Here is a 22,493-nt window from a genome sequence, read left to right as displayed (position 1 = left end):
CCTTCCTTCCTTCCTTCCTTCCTTCCTTCCTTCCTTCCTTCCTTCCTTCCTTCCTTCCTCCCTCCCTCCCTCCCTCCCTCCATTCCTTCCTTCCTCCCTCCCTTCCCTCCTTTCTCCCTTTATTTTAATAGGTGTGGCCAATTCCAGCCATAGGGAACAGGAAATAGAGCCTAAACCTTTACCCGGTTCAGAGCCAGAAATATGGTGAAACTTAAGATCAAGGGTGCAACCGGACTTGCCTTGCCCTTCGCAGGGATCAAAAGCCCCTCAAGGACATGTTCTTGGCAGTTTTCCTTTCTTTTCTCTACTTCCAGGGGGCTGCATTTCCCTCCTTACCTGGGAGGTGCACCTTTTGATCATTATCAAGCCATCTGTCAGCAGCCACTCTGGCCGGCCTCGGAGCTACCCCTCCCCGGAGGGCCCATCTCTCCCTCGACAGCCAGGCCAAGATCCTGCTGGGGACACAGTCTGTCACGGGGAGCCGCTGTGAGGGGCCAGCCACCTCAGGAACTGGCTGGGGCAGCTCGGTTTTCCCAGACAGCACATCGATGAGCACACCGAGGGCTGGGTCCCACAGCACCTTCCCACAAGGGCTCCCGGAGCCCAATCCTATCTGCCATCTCCCAGTGAAGCAATCCACATAATTAGCCGCATTAATACCAGGGCTGTCTGAGGCTGCCCGTCGCAACCCCGGGCCTGGGCGCCTGCTGCAATGAACCCTTTAATGATTATTCAGCTCCCTTCCCACCAGCTAAGTGTAGAAAAATGGGGTCTCACTCTGGGATGGCTGCCTAGCACCCTACCGTCCAGAACAGGTTTTTCTAGAAAGCTGACCCCTATGAGCCAGAAGAGTAGTCTTTGGACATGGCAGCCAAACTGCCAAAAGAACTGCAGGGATTCTGGACCTTGCTTTGGCTCTGGACATTTTTTTGTTAACCAACATCTTTCGAGACTTTTTTTTATGGGCAGAGCCCTCTAGAGCTTATTAAACTACTCTAAGGAAGGTCCTCTGACTGGTCCAACCTCCTACCATTTCAAAAACTAAGACCCACGTATCGGAAAATACAAATGGGGTGGGTGGGGAACAGGGCTGATGTCTACACTGACTTAGCAAGGAGGGAAATGCTGCCCCTGAAACATACCACTATCACCGTTTTTAGAGGCTCAGATTTGTTACGCAGAACCAGGACTCTCTAAGGAGTGCTCTAAGAATATTCTGTGTGGCCTGAAGTGATTTGCTTGACCTCTCTGAACCTTCAATCCTGATAAATCCAGGACTAGCTCAGTCACTCTCTTGATTATTCTGCCAGCTTCAGGGCAGGTACCGGTCTGCCTCCAGAGACCAGAGTGCACCCAGGCTCACACGGCCCTTCCAGAATGATGCTGATAATGGTGCGCACAGCCACTGGGCACTGGGGAGGGAGGGTGGCTGGCTGGCTCTGCCCTGGGGACAGAGTGGGGGTCACAGGCAATGAGGGACCTTGAAGGGCAGAAAGGGAGGAGGTAGAATTAGGTTTTTTAAGGTCTAAGAGACAGAAAAGTCTCAGACATGGAGAAACCGGCAGGGGAAGTGTAGGGAAGAGTAAGAAAATTAAAGGGACCCTCATACCTTTGGCTCTGCCTCTCCAAACTCCCAGAACCTTCCTTTTCAGAATTGTCCATTTCCTTGGAGATGAAGCTGCATTGCTCAGCTATTGTGCTCAGTCTCTCACGGGGGTCCGAGGCCCCTTCCCAAGAGGATATCGGACGTGGGTCGCGGATGAGCGCGGGGATTGAGTTCGAGCCAGGAAAGATTTGCCGGACACCCTGTCATGGGTGTCTCTTCCAGCTGTCCCTGTCTCCCCTCGACCTTTTGTCTTTCAAAGCCCATTCCAAATGCTACCCCTGGCATTCCTCCACCCTGCATAGCAGCATGGGGAAGTGGCTCTGCGTTCAAATCCGGGCTCTACCGTTTAGGCGCCATGCCCCTCAGTTTCCCAGACTGTAAAATGGGGGAGTATCACAAAGGCTCATTGTGAGAACCAAGGAAGTCTAAGACACGTACTGTCTCTAGAATAGCACCCAACACCTCGTGAGCAATGCATCAATGTTAGCAATGCCTAATGATTGCGTGTGGTTTTCCTTTATTCCCCCCTCTGGGAATCACCGTGTTTCTGCATTGGCATAACGCCTTTTCCAGAAGGTGCCAGAAAAGATGGGCTAAGTCATTGATGAGACTTGAATCGGAAGCCAGAGACAGCATGGCCTAGAGGTTCGTGGGTGGGTCCCGAAGTCCCACAGCCCGTGCGTGAATTCCAGACCCAGCCTCAGTTCCTTCATCTGTAAAATGGAGATTAAAATCACTCCCACCCGAAAGGGTCCCTGTGCAGATCAGCAAGGTAAGGCCACGGAGACTTCACCAGAACACAGTGAGGGCTGCTATGGTTCGGGCTCGCACAGCCACGTGCTCTCTGAGGGGCCGGAGGCTGGGGCTGGAGCTCCAGAGCACAAGATGAAGAAAGCGGCGGGTCTTGGTGTCCTTGTCTGCTCTCCCTCCCACTGCAAAACAAAGATCTCCTTGCCTTAGTCAGTCAGGTAGCTGTAGGAGGGGCAGCCCTGGTGCACAGAGGACAAAAGTCCTTGATCTGCCAAGTACTATGTGTGTGGCCTTGGGCAGTCACTGCATATCCCCAAACCACAGTTGCTGGTAAAACACCACACCAATTAAGTCATTCACATAATTAGACAACCCGGGCCTTCCCCAAAGGAAATAGCCAGAGAAGCTCCTTAAGCATTGGTCCCTGCACAAACATTTATTGATCACTGGGCTGGAGGCTGGAGATGCGGTGCTGCATGGGGAGGGTGGGAGGTGCTTCTAGAAGTTTCCAGTCTCCTCCAGGAGGCAGAGGCTCAGACAGAAAGCTCCACTAAATGTGCCGAGAGGCTAACGTGCATCGAACACTCCCTGCAGAAGGCACTAGGCAAAGAGCTGTTCAGGCATGATCTCTTTCCACCTTGCTACAGCTCTGTATTGTAAGTACGACTGCTATCATGGCCATTTTACAGCTGTGTACGCTGAGGCTCAGAGAGGTTACATACTGTACACAGAGTCACACAGCTAGTCAACTGCTCCAAGAAAGGGGAGCACAGAGGAGGACCCTAGCAGGAGCAAAGGGTTTGTCAGGAGAGAAGGCTTCCTGGAGGAGGCGGTGTCTGCATCTTGGAACATAAGGAGTCAGCAAAGGGGCAGATGTATAAAAAAAAGGGACAGCAAAGGCAAGGGCCAAGGGAACAAAGAGACCACAAACAATACAAAAGGGATATGACCATGTAAAGCAGGAAGATAGAGGTCAGGTGGCTAAAGGCTTTGCTGCTGAGCTAAGAACTGGGGTTTTTAGATAGAAGGCAATGAGGGCCCATCGAAGGGCTGGTTGTAAACAAACAAATAAACAAACAAAAAAACAGGACCAGATTTATAATTCTGGAAGCTCTGCTCACCCCCCCCCCCATAAACATCCAGGCTTCCTCGGGCTCCCTTCTCCTGCAAGAGGCTAGGGGCGCCTCTCAGACAACGAAAGGCCCCTTTTCTTTAGGCTACCATGGCCAGCCCATTCTTTTGACTCCACACTACCCACTGGCCCAGCTACTTTATCTCTCTGAACCACAATTTCTTCATCTGCCTTGTAAAATACCAGCAGCCCTGGGGTTACACTCTTACAAGCAGGAACCTGGGATTGCGTCTGTAAATGCCTACTCAGTACATCAGACACACTCAATCAAGGAGCTGCCTTCCCTTCTCCTTTTCCAGAGAGGCATCCTTCTTGTTCCTAATCTGAAAATAAACAATTCACATGCATGTTCTTCGACTGACCCAATGATCGATGGATTGATTGGACCTTTATTGTTTTCCATATGGACTAGTTTGGACTATTCATGAGCATCCCTGAAGGCCTCTGACATGTAGTGGTTTGTAATTTAGCTGAGGCCTCACTGAGAATTGGCAGAAGCAATAAAGCTGGTGAGAGGAGCAAATCTTTTAGCCAGTAAGAAAGTCTCCCTGTATGATTTAGGCGGACACTGAGCTGCCATAACCAAGGGGTCCCAGCATGCAATGGCTTAAACAATACTGAGGTTCTCTTTCATGGGACAGACCCGAGATGAGCCATACAGGTCATCGATGAGGCTCTGCTCGACGTGGTCATTCCCACATCTGGTTTCTCCACCATTCCCTAGACTAGAATATTGCTGCTGTCTGCATGGCTGAGGTTGGGCCACCATCATGGCTGGGTTCCAGTTGTCAGAACAAGGAAGAAGTGTGCCCAGTGACTGAAGTCTCAGACCCACTAGGGGTACACATAACTCCCACTGGCAGGAACTTGGGCACGTAAGCCAGCCAACTGCTGAGAATGATGGGAATGCAGTCTAAGTGTCCATCCACAAGCCCAGCTACAACTTTCATGGTAGAAAAAATGGAAGAATGGCTTTTGTTAACCAACTGACAGACAGCAACTGCTTCACAGGCTGCCATCAACCACCCACAGGATCCGAGATTTTGTTGTGAGTCCCCATTGGTGGTTCTCAGATACATTTTATTTACCCAACACTAGGTGCACAATTTGGGGGAACTGATGGGCCATTAGGCAGAGAACGTTCTCTCCAGTTCGGCCACAGAGCTCACCACTCCCTACTTCTAGAATGTTGGCCAAATGTGCATAGTTTCTCATATTCTTGGCCACTGTAGGCATTTGAGCCTAGGGTCGTTGTCCTGTAGTATCACTTATAATAGTAACTATTGAGGCTGGGAAATAGTGTTGAGATGTTATGCCTGAGAGGCATACCCACCATCTTACCACTTACTATGCTCTATCATGTGTCATATCATTTTATTCCCATCTGCTTTTTATTCCCAATTCCTGTTCACCAAACCCACGCTCTTCTCTTCATCCTCAGCACACAGCTAGACTAAAGTATATTTCCCAGCTAGACTATAATTCTCAGCCTCCCCTGCAGTGAGGTGTGGCCACGTGACTGAGTTCTCCCTAATGCAATATGAGTGGAGGGGATACTGAGGCCAGATGCATAAAACCTCCATGCACTCTTTAACTATGGGTTGAATGGGTGGCTGAAATGAGCCCCAGGATGACCTTGAAAGCTACATATTTAAGATGGCAAAGCCACTGGAAGCCGGCATCCCCAAATGACTGCAGGGAACACAGCCACCAACAACTTGGGACAAACTGAGACTATTAGGTGACAGAAAACACCCTTCTTGACCCCCAATACATGTGGAGTCTATTTGTTACAGCAGTTAGCCTACCCTAACCAACACACTCCATTTTATAAATAGAGCAACAGACACATTGAGAGGTCAAGACATCTGCTCAGGGTCACCAAGATAATATGTGGGACTCAGGGATTCAAACCCACCGATTCCAAAGCCTGGGCTCAAAATGATTCTTATGACTTGTTTTTTTAGGCAGGTTTATTGAGGTATTATTTACTGCAATAAAATTGATCTTTGTAAGAGTAAAGTTTCATGACTTTTGACAAATGCAGTCACATACCCCTCTGCACAATCAAGATATAGAACATTTCTGTCATTCCCCAAAAGATCTCCTGTGCTTTTTGGCAGTGGACCCCTGTGTTTCCCCCTCTCCTAGCCCCTGGCAACCACTGACCTGACTTCTGTCTCTATATTTTTGGGATCACATAGTATGTGTATATGGCCTTTTAGGTCTGGTTTCTTTCACTAAGCATAATGATTTTTTTTTTTAAGACAGAGAAAGGGAGCATGAGTAGGGAGAGGGGCTGAGGGAGACAAAGAGAGAGAATCCTTAAGCAGACTCCCAGCTGAGCGTGGAGCCTGACACAGGGCTCCATCCCAGGACCCTGAGATCATGACCTGAGCGGAAATCGAGAGTCAACCACTTAACCGACTGAGCCACCCAGGCACCCCACCAAGCATAATGATTTTAAGATTCACCCATGTTATTGCATATATCAGTACTTTATTCTTTTCTGAGTAGTATTCCAATGTATGGAGGTACCACTATTTATTTGTCCATTCACTAGCTGATGAACATCTGGGCTATTTCCAGGTTGGGGCTATTACAAGTAAAGTTGCTATAAACATTCACATACAGGTATATGTATGGACTCATGTTTTTATTTCTCTAGGGATTGATGGGTCATAAAGAAAGTATAGGTTGAACTTCACAAAAAACTGCAACCATTCTCCAAAGTGGTTTCCCAGATTTTTATGAAGATGGCAGCAAAAGTGAAAACAGAAACCCTTGTCTCTCCCAAAAACCTAATCCAAAGCAAAGGCTTCAAAGACTAGGAAGACAGTGTTGAAGGGTGTCCACAACCACCAAAACAGTGAAGATCCACATGTCACCTGCTTTCAGCCCAAGATGCTATAGCTCCAAAGGCAATACAAGTCATCTTACAGGAGCATCCCTAGGAGAAACAAGCCCGACCACTACGCCACCATCAAGTACTCCCAACCATGAAGTTGGCCGTGACGATCAAGTCACCCTGGTGTTCATCATGGACATCAAGGCCAACAAGCACCAGATCAAACAGGCTGCGAAGAAGCTCTGCGACCTTGACTGGCCAAAGCCAGTACTCTAACCAGGCCTCATGGCGAGAAGGCACATATTTGATCCCTGACTACTAAATACTTTCGGTGTTGTCAAAAAAATTGGGATTATCTAAACTGAGCCCAGTTGGCTAATTCTAAATATAATAACCCTTTTTTTAACCATCTTAAAAAAAAAAGCAGTTATCCCATTTTGTCTTCCCCTGAGCAATGTGCCTGAGTTCCAGTTGCTCTGAATCCTCACCAGTAGCTGGCATTATGTCTTTTTAATTTTAGCTATTCCAGTGGCTATGTACTGGTATTCCACTGTGGTTTTATTTATTTTTTTTTAATATTTTATTTATTTATTTGACAGAGAGAGTGAGAGCGCACAAGCAGGGAGAGCGGCAGGCAGAGGGAGAGGGAAAAGCAGGCTCCCTGATGAGCAGAGAGCCGGATGCGGGACTCAATCCCAGGACCCTGGGATCATGACCTGAGCCGAAGGCAGACTGAGCTTAACCGACTGAGCCACCCAGGCACCCCCACTGTGGTTTTAATTTACATTTTTCCAGTGACTAATAATACCAAGGATCTTTTCATAGACTTATTGGCCATTCATATATATTCTTTGGTAAAGTGTTTATTAAAAAAATCTTTTGACCATTTCTTACTCGAACTGTTTCTCTTGCAAATATTTTCTTCCCCCTTATGGCTTGTCGTCGTACTTCCTTAACAGTGTCTCCCAAAAAGCATAAGTTTTCATTTCGATAAAGTAAAATTGATCAATTTTTTTGTGGTTTGAAGTTTTTTTATGCTGTCATTTTGTCTTGTAATGATTTAAAATTGTGTCTCTGCCTCACCTAGAGAGAGCTTTCTTTGCAGGATGACACTGGGAAGTGGATTTGCAGCAATCACTGGGTGATTTTAGAAGGTTACATTTACACATCAGAATTCCTTTGTTGGAGGGGGTATTGGGTTTTCATTTGGCGTGTTGTGGCTTTTTGAAATCTTTGTTTATGACAAGGGCCACCAAATGAGAAAGAAAAAAATTAAGGCAATTTGAAAAGGCAGCTCAGAAGTTTTGTGAGCCCAAGACTCTCTTGGCAGAAGCCCGATGCAAAAAATAACAGAGGAAGGAGTCTTGCCAAATGAATAGGAGAATGTGACAGGCAAGACCCATGGGCCTGGCACCACACACCTTAAACCTGTGGACAAGCCAACCCCCAAACCTGGGCTTGTCCAAGAGAAAACTATTCTACTGCTTAGCTAGACTCCCTCAAGTTCCCATTTATTGCCTCCCGTGTTGGGCAGACTTTAATAACCAAAGCACAGGGCTTCTTGCAAATGGCCCTTCCTTCCCCTGCAGTTATAACCGGCCAGGTAATTCCGGAACAATCTGACTCCCAGCTTACCAAAAAGGGAGGGGAGCAGATAGCATATTTTCCATGGCTTTCTCCGTGTCCCACTGGCCCTGGAGCTCACTGGTGCCAGCCGAGGTATTTCAGGGCTGACAGTTCATGATATTACATGGCTGCTAACACCCAAACCTGCAACGGCCGACCCAGTTAATTCGAGTCCGCGTCCGTGCCTGCTGCTGGCTTATGGGCCCGTTCCGCAGCTCCGAGATGGCATAAAATGTCACACGGTCTGGACTAATTGGATTTCCAAGGCCATCTGTCCAAATCTGGATTTTGCAAGAGAAAGATACCCAGGATCATGAGAAGAGTGCCTTCACTTTGGTGTCAGAAAGCTTGAGCTTAAAGCCCCTGGAGCACCACATCCCAGCTGTGTGACCGAGGGCAATTCACTCCACCTCTCGGGTCCTCTGTTTCCCCATCTATAAAGCAGGGATTCATAAAATAACAAAGAGGTACATGGAATGGCACACAAGTGCCCAGCACAGGTAGTCCCTGGCACGTTGTAAGCTCTCAAGCAAGCACCTTTCCTCTTCTTTCCCCTACAGACGGTCTGACAACAAGTCCGTGAAATCAACCGCTGGGGTTAAGGTGGACACAGACCTATTTCTCCATGTCTGTGCGTCTCAGCTTCCATATTGGTAAAGAACGCTCTGAAGCAAGAGACCTGGAGCTGGAAATACCGACCTGGGCAACATCACCAAGTGGAAGTAGAAGCAACTGCTCAGGTGGCGTCAGAAAAATGGTTGGCCCAGTGGACACACCAACATTCAAGGTCAGCTGAAGGATGGGAGACAACAGTTGAAGACCAGTGAGAGTGGCTAAAGCGACAGGGAGAGTGTGGACACCCCACCACAAAGAGCACCAGGAAGAGAAGATCTAGCACATGCTCAGGGGGCTTGGCTTGGCTTTTGGGAGGTCATGTATTTCAGGGCTAGTGATGGGGGGTTGAAGGTGGTGGAAACATTGAGGTAGGCAGATGAATGAGTTCAGAACATGGGGAGAGAAAAAGGACAACAGTTCAAAAGCCAAAACCAAAGGGGTCAAGCGATAATGTCAAGACGGGGAAGATCTTGGCACATTAAAATGTTGCAGGAAGAGAAGGAGACCAGACAGTGACAGAAAGCCATCAGGAACCAGGAGTTTCATTGGATCCACATGTGGAAGCCAATGTCCAGGCCGCAGTGATGTTCGGTGCAATCCTTCACAGGGGCTGTTGGATGAGCTTGCACAACTTTGACTCATGAGTGATTGAGAGCAAGGTCAGGGCTGTAAACAGCTCTAGCAACCTTGTGACACAGTGCTGGCCCCGGGACGATCAGGCAATGCATGGATTCCTCCCGGAGTCCCAGTCTCTAGCAGTGTGCCCAGAGCAGGGAAATGGCAAGTTGGAGAATCACTACATTGGCCACATGATCCTTAGAGGACAGTGAGGATGAAGTCCAGTCAGGAGTGTGGATACTATCTCAATTCTCCCCTGGGATCTGTGAAATACCACGGGGGCCATGAGGGACGGAAGTATTAGGAGGAGGAGCAGAGAACCTGAGACTGGAGGCAAAAGCTCAACCCTCTGGGGTTCCGTAGCCATAGTGGGTTTGACTAATATCTGTCTTATCCTTTGCAAAGTGCTTTCACAGAGTGTATCTGAATTTGGGGAAGAATTAGTCCCATTTTACCGAATTGAGAAACAAGTTTCGAAAAGTTCAGTGGCTTGTTCAAGGTCATGCAGCTGGGGATGGCAGGGCTGGGACCCAGCCCCCTATTTCTGGGATTCATGGTCTAACTCCGACTCCCCACCCAGGGAACTTCTGAAATCAACCCAAGCAAACACACATTTCTTAAGCACCCTTGTGTCCTAGGCGCCATGCTAAGGCATGAACGATGAATTTTGTGAGTGGTAGAGGTGTTAGCTGTTTGCCCAACACCCACCCCACGCTCTTTTATTGCTACAGAACTCCGATTTCACTTGGGGGAGCAATGTACCTTTGGACTAAACCAGACGTGACAATCCTGCTCCCCAGTGTCCTCGCAACTTAGGGGTTGTAACATGACCCAATTCTGGCCGATGAGCTATAAGGAGAAATCTGCCAGGTGGGGTTTCTGGGAGGATTCTGCTTTCTTGATAAAAAGGGACAGACTCAGCTATCTCTCCCGGTCCTGCTTCTCTATGCTTCTTTCCCCGCCTCCCTTGCAACCTGAGACTCAGGGATTCATTTGTGACCCAAGGCCTGGGGATGGTGACCTTGCATTCTGCAATCATGAGCCCACAACACGAGGATGATATGGAAGATGCAAAAGAGGAAAAGCTCACATCTCTGGTAGCACCATGGAACAATAGAACAAAGGCCAGCATCCACCCACCTCTAGACTTCTAGCCTTGTAAGAAAAAAAACACAGACAAACGTCTATTTGCCCCAGCCATTGATATTAGACTTTTTATTGCCTGCAGATAAATACCTTCCTAATTGACAAACATGCCCACTCCAGGAAGGAGGCAAGCCTCAAAGCCAAAATCAATAATCCAATTCAATTATATATTTATTTGTGCGTTTACTGATTCCTAGCTATGATGGTTAATTTTAAGTGTCAGCTTGATTTGCCTGCAGATATTTGGTCAAATATCATTCTGGTTGTTTCTGTGAAGATGTTTTCAGATGAAATTAACTTGTGAAAAAGTAAAACAGATTGCTCTCCCTAATGTGGCAGGCTTCACCCAATCAGTTGAAGGCCTGAACAGAAAAAAACATTGATCATCTCCCTAATAAAAGGAAATTCCTCCTACTTGACTGCCTTTGATCTGGGACATCAACTTTTTTCCTGCTTTCAAACCCAAACTGAAACATCAGCTCTTTTTGGGTCTCAAGCCCGCCAGTCTTTGGACAGGCACCACACCATCAACTCTCCTGGTTCTCAAGCCTTTGGACTCAGACTGCAACTACATCATCAGCTTCCCTGGGTCTCCAGCTTGCCAACTGCAGATCTGGGAACTTGTCAGCCTCCATAATCATGTGAGCCAGCTCTAATAAATAAAAGATAGATGGATAGATAGATAGATAGATAGATAGATCGATCAATCGATCCTATTGGTTCTGTTTCTCTGGAGAACCATGGTTAATGCAGCTGCCTTTTTTTTTCCTACACACAAACTGTATATAAATGGTGATAACAGCTATATTCATATTAGCCCAGAAATGGAAATAATAACTTTTATGTCCATCAACAGGGGATAAACAAATTATGATTTATCTATACAATGAAATTCTACTAAAGCAATAAAAAGGAACCCCTGTTGGTATACACAAGAACATGGATAAATCTCAAAAGTATTATGCCCAGTGAACAAAGCCAGACACAAAAGACCACGTACTATATGGTTCTATGTATGTGGAACTCTAGAAAAAGGTGAATCTGATATATAGTGACTGAGAGCATATCTGTGGTGGCTGGGACCAGGTACAAGAACATGGGGGTGATAGAAATGTGTCCCATATCATTGTTATGTTGGTAGTTACATGGGTGTATACATTTGTGAAACTCATCAAACTATATACTTAAAATGGATGCATTTTATTTAGGTAAATTTCACCTCATTAAAGTTGAAAATGCAGGGGCGCCTGGGTGGCTCAGTCAGTTAAACATCTGCATTTGGCTCAGGTCATGACCCCAGGGTCCTGGGATTGAGCCCCTGCATCAGGCTCCCTGCTCAGCAGGAAGCCTGCTTCTCCCTCTCCTCCCATTCGTGCTCTCTTTCGCTCTCGCTCTCTCTCTCAAAATAAATAAATAAAATCTTTTTAAAAATTGAAAATGCAGGGGTGCCTGGGTGGCTCAGTCGTTAAGCATCTGCCTTCGGCTCAGGTCAGGATCCCGGGGTCCTGGGATCGAGTCCCCACATCGGGCTCCCTGCTCCGCGGGAAGCCTGCTTCTCCCTCTCCCACTCCCCCTGCTTGTGTTCCCTCTCTCGCTGTGTCTCTTTCTGTCAAATAAATAAAATCTTAAAAAAAAAAAAAAGAAAAACTTTTTTTGATATAATCTTTGGAAGGTGGTGTGAGTTAAATGCTTGGGAGTGAGGGCACCTAAGGAGGGTCAGGTTTGGCTGTTTAAAATACAAATATTGGGTGCCTGGGTGGCTCAGTCGTTAAGCGTCTGCCTTCGGTTCAGGTCATGATCTCAGGGTCCTGGGATCAAGCCCCACATCGGGCTCCCTGCTCCACGGGAAGCCTGCTTCTCCCTCTCCCACTCCCCCTGCTTGTATTCCCTCTCTCACTGTCTCTCTCTCTCTCTCTTTCAAATAAATAAATAAAATCTTTTTAAAAAAAAATTAAAAATGCAAAAAAATGTGTTTTTTTTTATTTTGAAGTGGGTCACATAGGTGGATATAATCCAAGTATATATAAATAAAGAAATGGAGGAAAGAGAGGCTGAACGTAGGATGAAGCCAGGAGAAAGTCAACTCACAAAGTGCACATTGATCACTTGATTGCAGGGAGCTGCAAATTGGGGCTGAGCTTCCCAGAAGCCAAAGCAAAAAAAGAAAAAGAAATGTTTACAAGCTTTCATATGTCCACAAGAGAATATCACAGTGCTCATAAAATAAAATTGCATCACAGAGATACGGTGGCATGGAAATATTATGGGAACACAGAGAAGGAAATGACTAATTCTGTTTGGGAAAACCAGGAAATGTTACAGAGATGAGGGCTGGGGGAAAAAAAGAGCTAATGCTTGCTGTTTGGGGAGTATGGATGTTCGGGGAGGGGGATTGGGCTCCTGGAGGGGAAACAATCCGCGTAACTCATTTCCTAGATGCCCTTCAACTCCAAAGAGGTCGTGGTCTCAGGAAGCAGGAAGAAGGCTGGGGCCGAGCCCATGTCTCTGCGGGGGCCCAGGGAAGGAACAGTTGCCCCAGAGCCAGGAAAGGCCGGTCGTTTCTTTACCCACCAGTTCACCACGATCCATCCAAACGAGGGTCAGACCCCAGCTGGACTTCGTCTGGAAGGCCTTTGCCAGGTCAGCACGACCCCTTTCGCTGCAGGATTCAGGGGCAGTGGGGTGGGGGGGAGCCCAGAGAGTGTGGCACTGCTGGGGAGGCGGAGCGGATTACTAGCCCACACAGAGCACTTGGGTCTTTTAGCCACCACTCTGGCTGGACTGCACTCAATTATCAGCTGTGGGTCGTCCCTGCCCACACGGATGACCTCTCCTCCCAGCCGCGTTCCGCAGTCCGAGTCATGCCTGATTATCACCAGCTAATGAGAATTCCTGGCCTTGGTCAACTGCCCACACTCAGGAATTCGCTATTCATGAGAAATGTCAACTTTACGAAAACGAGTCCTGTGTGTCAGCTCTTTTTCCCACATTCAGGGTTTACAGCTGACAGGACTTTGTTTCACATGATTTGCTGATGGGGAAGAGGCCGTAATCCAGGAAACTGCTCTGACAAATCATCCCCTGGGCCAGCAAAGCATTCTGGAACATTCTTTTTATTTGTCCCCTTAGAAACCGTCTGGAAAGGGAAACCTTGGGATTTAAACAAGGCTAGAGTGGAAGACGGGATGCCTAAAGGGAGAGGAGAGCAGTACTGTGAGGACCCCCGCCCCACGCCCCTTTCTGTACACACAGAACGGCCCCCACGCCAAGAGGGAAGCCAAGACCTCCATGTCAATCCCAGCATCTGGCAGAGACGAGAGCCGCTACTCAGGACGAGGCCATTCCACACCGTGACCTTATTTCTCCTTCATTCAGAGGTTTGAAACTATAAAGTCATTGCTACCGAAGATGACAATCTGCTTTCTGGCCCTGGGTAGATAAATGGGGACAATATCAACAAAGCGCCAACCCCCCTCCAGAGAGCACACCTGTTCCACCTCTAGCCACGTGACTGTCTCTCTTTCTCCGAATCTGACTTCTGGACTAACAGAGGACGAATTTCATAACTGATAACGAGCGCCGTCCTGTAGACGGCCAGCAGGGCCTGTCCAGAGGACGCATATTCTAGGCCAAGAGGCTGGGAAGGGATGCTTCCTCAGGAGGGACCTTCCTTAAATGCAGAGACCCTGCATTGTAGGATGTTGGACATGGTAATTCTGGATGGAGCAAAGCACAGGAAATACTAAAGCTGTACAAACAGCGAGAACAGGAGGGCTGGGCTCCCACGGGCCCCTACCCGGCCCCCACCCCCAAGCAGTCCCAGCTCCCCCAGGGCCCATCCGGCCCCTGCAGGTTCCCAAAGACCGTTGATATCATAGTCAACTACATCCTCATGGCTGTGTTTGTACGGCCCCTCGCAGCTTAGGACAGCTCTCACTGGGCAGAGGAAGGCCCAGTGGCTGTGCTGAGATTGGGAAACCGAGGTCCAGAAAAAGGCCCCACATCACACAGGTAGTCAAGGGGAAAAGAGCCTAGCAGCCAACAGCTGGAACTTTGCAGTCAGAGGAAACTCTCTGAAATCATAGCCAGCTGCCTTCAGCTTGGTTGCTGGCTCGCTGGAGCTTGCCTCCTCCTCTGCGGTATGGCGTACCCTCCAGGAACAGGGTCCCAGGGCCACCCTGCCAGGCTTCACAGCTCAACCACTTGCCAGCTGAATGACTGTGAGCAGGTTACTTACCCCCTCTGCACCTTCCTTTCCTCCCCTGTAAACCAGGAAGGATATTGGTACCCGGTGCACACACGACCCGGGAAACTCTCACACACATATATGGAGAGAAAGAAGCCAGACGTAAAGGACCACACTGCATGATTCATCGATTTGATGTTTGAAAACGGGCCAACGGCTTCATGAGTATGGGGTTTTCTTGTGGGGTGCTGAAAACGCTTTGGAACTAGACAGAGGTGACGGTTGTAGAACATTGAGAATGTACTAAATACCGTTGCATTGTTTATTTTGGAAATGGTTAATTGGAGGGTGAGCCTGGCTGGCTCAGTCGGTAGAGCTTGTGACTCATGATCTCGGGGTTGTGAGTTCGATCCCCATGTTGGGTGTAGAGATTACTGAAAAATAAAATCTTCAAAAATAAATAAACAAACAAACTGGTGAATTTTGTTACATGAATCTCACCTTAGTAAAATTGTATTTATTTACTTACTTGTTTATTCAATGGGCCAAACTCACCTAACAGGCTAGAAGTCAAAAGAATGGTTACTTGAGGTTTAGGGGAAAATGGTAATAACTGGGAGGGGTAAAAATGGTAATAACTGGGAAGGGAGCCTTCTGGGAGATGCTCTGTATCTTGATCTAGGTGGTGGTGGTCACATGGGTAAGAACTAATCAAGTTCCATGCTTGAGATTTATGCACTTAGAGGGTTGTTGTGATAATGAAATGTAATCCATGGCAAGCTCTTTAAATTAGCCCTGACACATAATAAGTGCTCAATATTTTTTTTTTTAAGATTTATTTATTTTGAGAGAGAAAGAGAGTGTGTGTGTGCGTGCGCACACGTGCGTGAGCAGGGGGAGGGGCAGACAGAGAGAGAATCCTCAAGCAGACTCACCGCTAAGTGTGGAGCCCAACTCAGGGCTCGATCCCAGGACCCCGGGATCATGCCCTGAGACGAAATCAAGAGTTGGACATTTAACTAACTGCCACCCAGTTGCCCCAGTGCTTCATATACTATCTGAATAAGAAGATGGACGTTAGCTGAGCCTACTGTGGTGATCATTTCACAGTATATGTAAGTTAAACTATCGTGCTATATGCCTTAAACCTATGCAGTGATTTAAGTATTTCTCAATAAAACTGGAAAAAAATAAAAATAAGTAAAATAAAATAAGAAAATGATAATTATCTCAAAAAATAAATGCTCAGTAATTAGTAACAATCATTAGTATGATTATTATCTCATACTGTTGGAGGACTAAATGAGACAATGCACATAAGACATTTAGTGCAGGAGCTGGCTTTCCATACACATCCCCTAAATAGAAGCAATTTTCATGCATATTAAACTGGACCCAAACCTTATGGCTCAAGACTCAGAGCACTTCGCAAAGCACCATCCTGCCTACTCAAGAGGTTGGTTTGACATAAACCTTGGGGAAAAGAGCCAAGGATTTAAGAATTAGAGGTTGGTACAACACAGCACAGCCTCGGGATAAGCTGGGTTACCTCCCGCAGACCAGCCTGCATACAGGGGAAACCATTTACCCTCATACAGGCAGAACTTGAAAGGGAAAAGTCACCTCTGGGGAAAGACTGTCCTTGCTAAATCCTGCTGACAGGTGGCACCCACCTGGCTCATTAATGTGCTCCTTTTTTTTTTAAGATTTTATTTATTTATTTGAGAGAGAGAGAGAGACAGAGGGCGGGGGGGGGGCAGAGGGAGAGGGAGAAGCAGACTCTCTGCTGAGCAGGGAGCCCAACATGGGGCTCGATCCCAGGACCCTGAGATCATGACCTGAGCCAAAGTCAGACGCCCAACTGACTGAGCCACCCAGGCGCCCCTAATACACTCTTTTGCTAGGATTCCTACATTGCCCAATTACATTTGATTGGCAAGCTTCATACAAACCCAAAAGAATGGCCTCCTCTCTGTTGGGCCACACTGTCCCAGGTACATACTCACTTCCCTGGGATTTATAAGGTGTGACAATTTTCACTCAATTGCGTGTGTCTCCTTCCAAACCCCAGCTCCTTGCAGCAAGCAGTCCTGTGCCACCACCTTTTCAGCCCAAGCTTAGCTCCCAGAACATCACAGAGAATTAATATATATGTGAGGATTGGAGGGAGAGAGTCAGGGGCTCCCTGATGGGGCAGACCCTTGAGAACAGAATCATTTCCCTACCTCTGATGATGAGAAGATTTGTTCAGGAAGGAAACACTGAAGCAGAAAGAGGCCAGTCTCGGGGCGGGGGGAAGTGCAGAAGCTTCCTGGCTCTTTCTGAGTCAGTTTAATTCCATTTAGAAAGGATTATCAAGATCCAGAAATTGCAGTAATTTTTGGCTTGGGGTCAGAGGGGAGAATGAAGTTAGGTGCAGAAAACATGGTTCTATGATGTTTTTTGTTTCTGTCATGGGTTCAGGCCTTACTCCTTATCAGCACGGCTTTTGCAAGCATATAATGCCAACCACAACACACTTTCATCTAGACTAAATGAATTTAGATCTTAAAAATAAATGCAACTCTTTACCTCCAAGGTCTTCCTCTCCAGAGCCCATAACTCCAGACTAATCATGAAAGAAGCATCAGACAAATCCCACCTGAGGAATATTCTACAAAATACCCACCCAGTACTCCTCAAGACTGTCAAGGTCATCCAAAACAAAGTCCAAGAATCTATCACAGCCAAGAAGAGCCTAAGGAGCCACAACACGAAATGTAATGTACTATTCTAGATGGAATCCTGGAATAATAAAAGGGCATTAGACAAAAACCAAGGAAATCTAAATAAAATGTGAATTTTAGTTATTAATAATATATCACTATTGGTTCATTAATTATAAAAAAAAGAAAAAGAAAAAAGTACCATTCTAAAATAAGACAATACTGGGGAAAACAGGTTGCATCGCATATGGGAACTCTGTACTATCTTTGCAATTTTTCTGCAACTCTATTCTAAAAAATAAAGTTTATTTTTTTGACAAAAATCACTGCAGAGCATTCTTCAAAATGTCAACAACCTTGTCCCACTCACCACCCCCTCCAAAATGGACCTGCTCATCAACACTAACACATCAGAGATTTTACCTGCCTTGTGTTTCTTCCCCCCACAGTGCTGGACCACATGCCCGGGCCACCTCCCATTTCATTATTTCCAAAATCAAAATAACTCTAATATTTTTAGCCACAGACTAAAAATTTGCCTACTTCAGGTATCCGAACTTGAAAATTCAGTCATGTAAAAAAGCTATTGCTATTTTATTGCATGCCAAGCATCGAGAAATATCCATGAGAGAGACAAAAGGGTCCCTTCCCTCCTGGGGCTTATAGTTACATCCTAGGATGCAGGGTAGGCAAGTGAGCCAATAAGGGGATGAGGGTGTGACAGTGACCGAGAACTTCTGCTCAGGGTTTGCTCCGGGGGCAGTGGTAGGGGGTCAGAAGCCATCCGTACCCTTTGGCTCCACCTCTCTTTGGACCAGAAAGATGGTTAACTGACATTTGCTACAGCCTGTGGCATTCAGGTTAGAGGTTTTTCCAGTCCTAGTGATTTGGGGCCTGAATCTTATCCTGAAGACAAAAGATTTCTTATGGAGGCTCCATTACTTCGACAAGTCATTAAAAACTCTTCATCAGAAAAATTTGTCTTGAGTGTCTGGGGAGTATCCAGTGCTCTGCTAGAAGATGTTTATATTGTGAGAAAAGACCCAGGGAGCTCAAAGTCTAGCATCAGACATAAACCAGAAAACAGACTGTGAAAATACAGGGTGGGGAGAGCTAAGGTAGAGAGCCGAGGCCCGCAAGGCATCCCAGAGCCAGATTCCTTGAATGGAGCCTTATTTAAAAATAACCTTTATTGAGAAATCATTTACATCAGTCAAACCCATATGTTTTAAGTGTACACGTCTATGAATTCGACAAATGTGTATATCTATGTAACCACCACCACTATCATGATGTAGAATATTTCCATCACCTTAAAAATTTCCTTGCACATCTTTATACACAATCCCTGCCCTCCCCACTCCCAAACCCTGGAAACCACTGATTGGTTTTCTGTTTTTATACCTTTGCCTTTCCTAGAACTTTCTGGAATCCTACAGTATGTAGTCTTTCTCATTTCTGGTTTCTTTCATTTAGCCTAATGCTTTTGAGATTCATCCATGTTGTTGGGTATATCAGTGCATTCCTTTTTGCTGTGGAGCAGTATTCTATCGTTTGGATATACCACAGTTCGTTTATCCATTCACCAGTTGATGGGCACTTGGACTGTTTCCAATATGGGGCCATTGTGAATAAAGCTGCTATTCAGATCAGTCTTAAAGGACAGTGGAGGTTATTCAGTCAGAGAAGAATGTTCTAGAAAGGGACATCAGCAAAGGGAGGATGAGGAAGATGAGGCTGGAGAGACAGAAGGAACAGCAAGGGCACCAGTGCTAAGGGAAGGCAATGGTAAGACATGGAAAGATTTTCAGCAGAAGGATCACTTGATCTAGCTTGTAGATTGGAGTCTGACGATGAGCTCCTGAGGGTTGGAACTGGTTGTTGGTGATGCCTGCCAGACATCCAGGTAGGGAGATTTAATGAGAAGTGGGGAAAGAGCTGTGCTAAATTAACAGTTGTTATGTAATGGTTGAAGCCATGGGCGTTGGTGAGTTCAACCAGGCAAAGCACATACAGTGAGGAGTTAGTGGGTGCTCATCTGTCTCTCCCATGAGCATGGAAGAACCAAGCTGAGCATAGTGCAGTGGTTAAGAACATGAATTCTGGATCCAGACTGCTGGTCTTCAAATGCCAACTGTGTGACATGGGGCAACTCACTTGATCTGTTTCCTTATCCATAAAATAGATTATAATATACCTATCAGAGGGCTGATATAAGGGTTAACCGAGTTCATTCATTCCTAGCTCTTAGAACATCATCAGACACTTGCACATAAAAAGTGCTACATAAGTTTCAGCTACTATTAATACAAAAAATCCAGAAAGTAAGTATCAGAGAGACCTAAATTTGAATGCCATCTCCATTCATGGCAAGCTGAAAGACACTGAGAAATTTAACACCTTGGGGCACCTGGGTGGCTCAGTTGGTTAAGTGTCTGCCTTCAGCTCAGGTCATGATCCCAGGGTCCTGGGATTGAGCCCCACAGCAGGCTCTCTGCTCAGCGGGGAGTCTGCTTCTCCCTCTGTACCCCCCAGCTCGTGCTCGCTCTCTCTTGTTCTCTTTCTCTATCTCGAATAAATAATAAAAAAAAGAAAGAAAAGAAAAGAAATTTAACATCTCTGAGCTGAAAGTCCCTTACCTGAAAAATGAGGATAATTGTTACCTCACAAAGTTACTGGAAGGAATAAATGAGTACAAGATTAAAAGTAGAAACCATCAGAGACCTCTCCCTCCAGGGTTAATCTTTGTTTCCTCCTCTCCTCCTCTATGTTCCCATGAAACACTATTCATATTCTTTCCAGCACTTTCCTCACCAATAGGATAAACCGTTTGCTGATATATTAGTCAGGATGGACTAGGTTATGCTGTAGTAACAAATAGCTCCAATTCTCAGTTTTGGGGTTTATAAACAGCACAGGTTTATTTCTCATTCTACCCTATGTGTCCAGCGCAGATTGGTTGCTCCTCTGTTCCACCTCACTCTGGAACCCAACTGGACAGTGGCAGCCAGTTTGGGGGATATTGCCGGTTGTGATGAGAGAGGGAAACAAAAAATATGTTTAAAAAGGTGTTGACTTTTAAGGCTTCTACCCAGAAGTGGTACACACCCATTCTTTTCCCATTTCATTGTTCAAAGCAAGTTAAATGACCACATGCTGGTTGACCATGACAACGATGTGCCATTTTCCTGAAAGAGGGACAGTAATACTCGATCACAAATGAGCTGCATCTGCCACTCCACTGAAAGCCTCTGGAATGAAGCACTGAGCACAAGTCACAGCCACACTCCCTTGCTTGGCATTATGCCTTTGAGGTTTGATGAATTAAGCAAGACTGAGAGTTCTTTAATTTGGCCTGGAGCACATAGGTTTACTTGGCCCCGGAGTGGAAAGTCCTCCTATAGTCACTGCTCCTGTAGAAAAGTGAATGAGCCTGCTATCACCAGAGGACAAGTCCCCTTTCCAAGTCACCAGAAGGCGGTGTGTCTGCTGGTGGATGAGGAAACTCCTACAGGTGCGACATGTTTCCCAGGGGACCGAGCACCTTTTTTATGCGGGCACAAGAACGTTATTCAGCAAGTGCTCTACAAACATTGTTGCATTTGATCTTCAAAACATGGCTGTGAACCATATGATGCAGGCAGGTAGCAGCATCCCTAGGGGGCAGATGAGGCCATGGAGACAGTGGAAATCCTTGTGCATTGCTGGTAAAAATACAAAACAGTGTAGCCACTGTGGAGAAGAGCATGGTGGTTCCTCCAAAAGCTAAACATAGAATTACTGTATGAATCAGCAATTCCAGGGGGTATACATCCGAAAGAGATGGAAGCAGGGACTCAAACCGGTATTTACACACCAATGTTCATAGCTGCATTATTCACAATAGCCAAAAGGTAGAAGCAACCAAGTGTTCATTGAATGGGAATGTAGTTAAGGCCACAGACATGTACACTTAAAAAATGGTTACGGGATGCCTGGGTAGCTCAGTCGGTTAAGCGTCTGCCTTCAGCTCAGGTCATGATCCCAGGGTCCGGGGATCGAGTCCCACATCAGGCTCCCTGCTCCGCGGGGAGCCTGCTTCTCCCTCTGCCTCTGTCTCTCTCTCTGTCTCTCATGAATAAGTAAATAAAATCTTTAAAAAAATAAAAAATAAAAATAAAAAATGGTTACAATGGTAAATTTTATGTCATGTATATCTTACCACGATGATAGTAATAGTAAAAGGACAGAGTCGAGTAACTTGCCCAAGGGCACACAGGCAGAAAAAGGAAGACTTGGGGCTTAGGAATTGGAGGCCAGGGTTTATCTTCCAATATTACATGGCTTCTCACTGTCCCTGGCTCCGTCTCTGTGCCAACGTGCGTATCCTGCTTCCCTCAGTTCCCTCAGCACCTGACTATGGGATATCTCCCTTACCCAGGCCTAATCCTAGGAGCTAGAACATAGTGTCCTATGTCACTGATTCACTCATTCACTCATTCATTCATTCATTCATTCATTCATTCAGCAAACAGTATCAGAACGTTCGCTATGCATCAGGCCTTCCCTATGTTCTAGCTGTCAGGGATGAACAGAGCCCAGTCCTAGCTCTCCAGGCCAGACACTCTGTGCACAAAGTCCTGGAAAATAGGGGTGAGCAGGAAGATACAGAAATGCAGGGGAGGAGGCTCTCGACTCTGTCTGGAGACATCAAGGAAGGCTTTCAAGGGGAGAAGACATTTGATCTGAGCCTGGGAACATAAGCAGGAGTTTTCCAGGAGGAGAAGGAGAAACATATTCCATAGGGAGGGAGCACGGGGTACAAAGTTGCAGTGACAAGACCAAACAGAGGCCGAGGCAGAACCCAAGTCGTTGAGGCCAGGCCAGACACTTGGGAAGCCGAGAAGTTTGCAGGAACCACATCACATCATGGAGGACCTGCTATGTCAGAATAGACTCTCATTGTCTTCTTATGGGCAGTGGGGAGCCATTGCAGGATTAAACAGGGGAATGGCATGATCAGCTCATAGGGAGTCAAGGCCAGAGGCAGGAAGTACAACAACAACAATGTCGTCAAAGCGCAGGCAAGACATAAGAAAGGCCTGAACCAGGAGATGGTAATGGCTACGAAGAGATGAGGAGATGAAGCCAACTGGGAAGTCAGCTCCACAGGACAGAGATTTTTCCGTGGTTCACTGCTCTGTGCTCATTCCCTGGCACCCAGTGGGTGCTCATATTTATTGAGTGACCAGTAAATATTTGTTGAATGGTTAACACCAGAG

The 22,493-nt window shown here is 46.6% G+C and overlaps 1 non-coding gene across 1 annotated transcript; it reads left to right on the top strand.

Annotated features, from left to right (window-relative positions):
* Positions 1 to 14,879: 14,879 nt before the first annotated feature.
* Positions 14,880 to 14,952, top strand: TRNAM-CAU. The gene has a single exon. It is a non-coding gene; the product is annotated as a tRNA-Met (tRNA).
* The last annotated feature ends 7,541 nt before the right edge of the window (positions 14,953 to 22,493 follow it).

Source organism: Mirounga leonina, unplaced genomic scaffold (genome assembly GCF_011800145.1).
Source record: "Mirounga leonina isolate KUSES-001 unplaced genomic scaffold, KU_Mleo_1.0 Mir_165, whole genome shotgun sequence".
Classification (NCBI taxonomy): domain Eukaryota; kingdom Metazoa; phylum Chordata; class Mammalia; order Carnivora; family Phocidae; genus Mirounga; species Mirounga leonina.
This window is presented reverse-complemented; position numbering and strand designations above follow the sequence as displayed.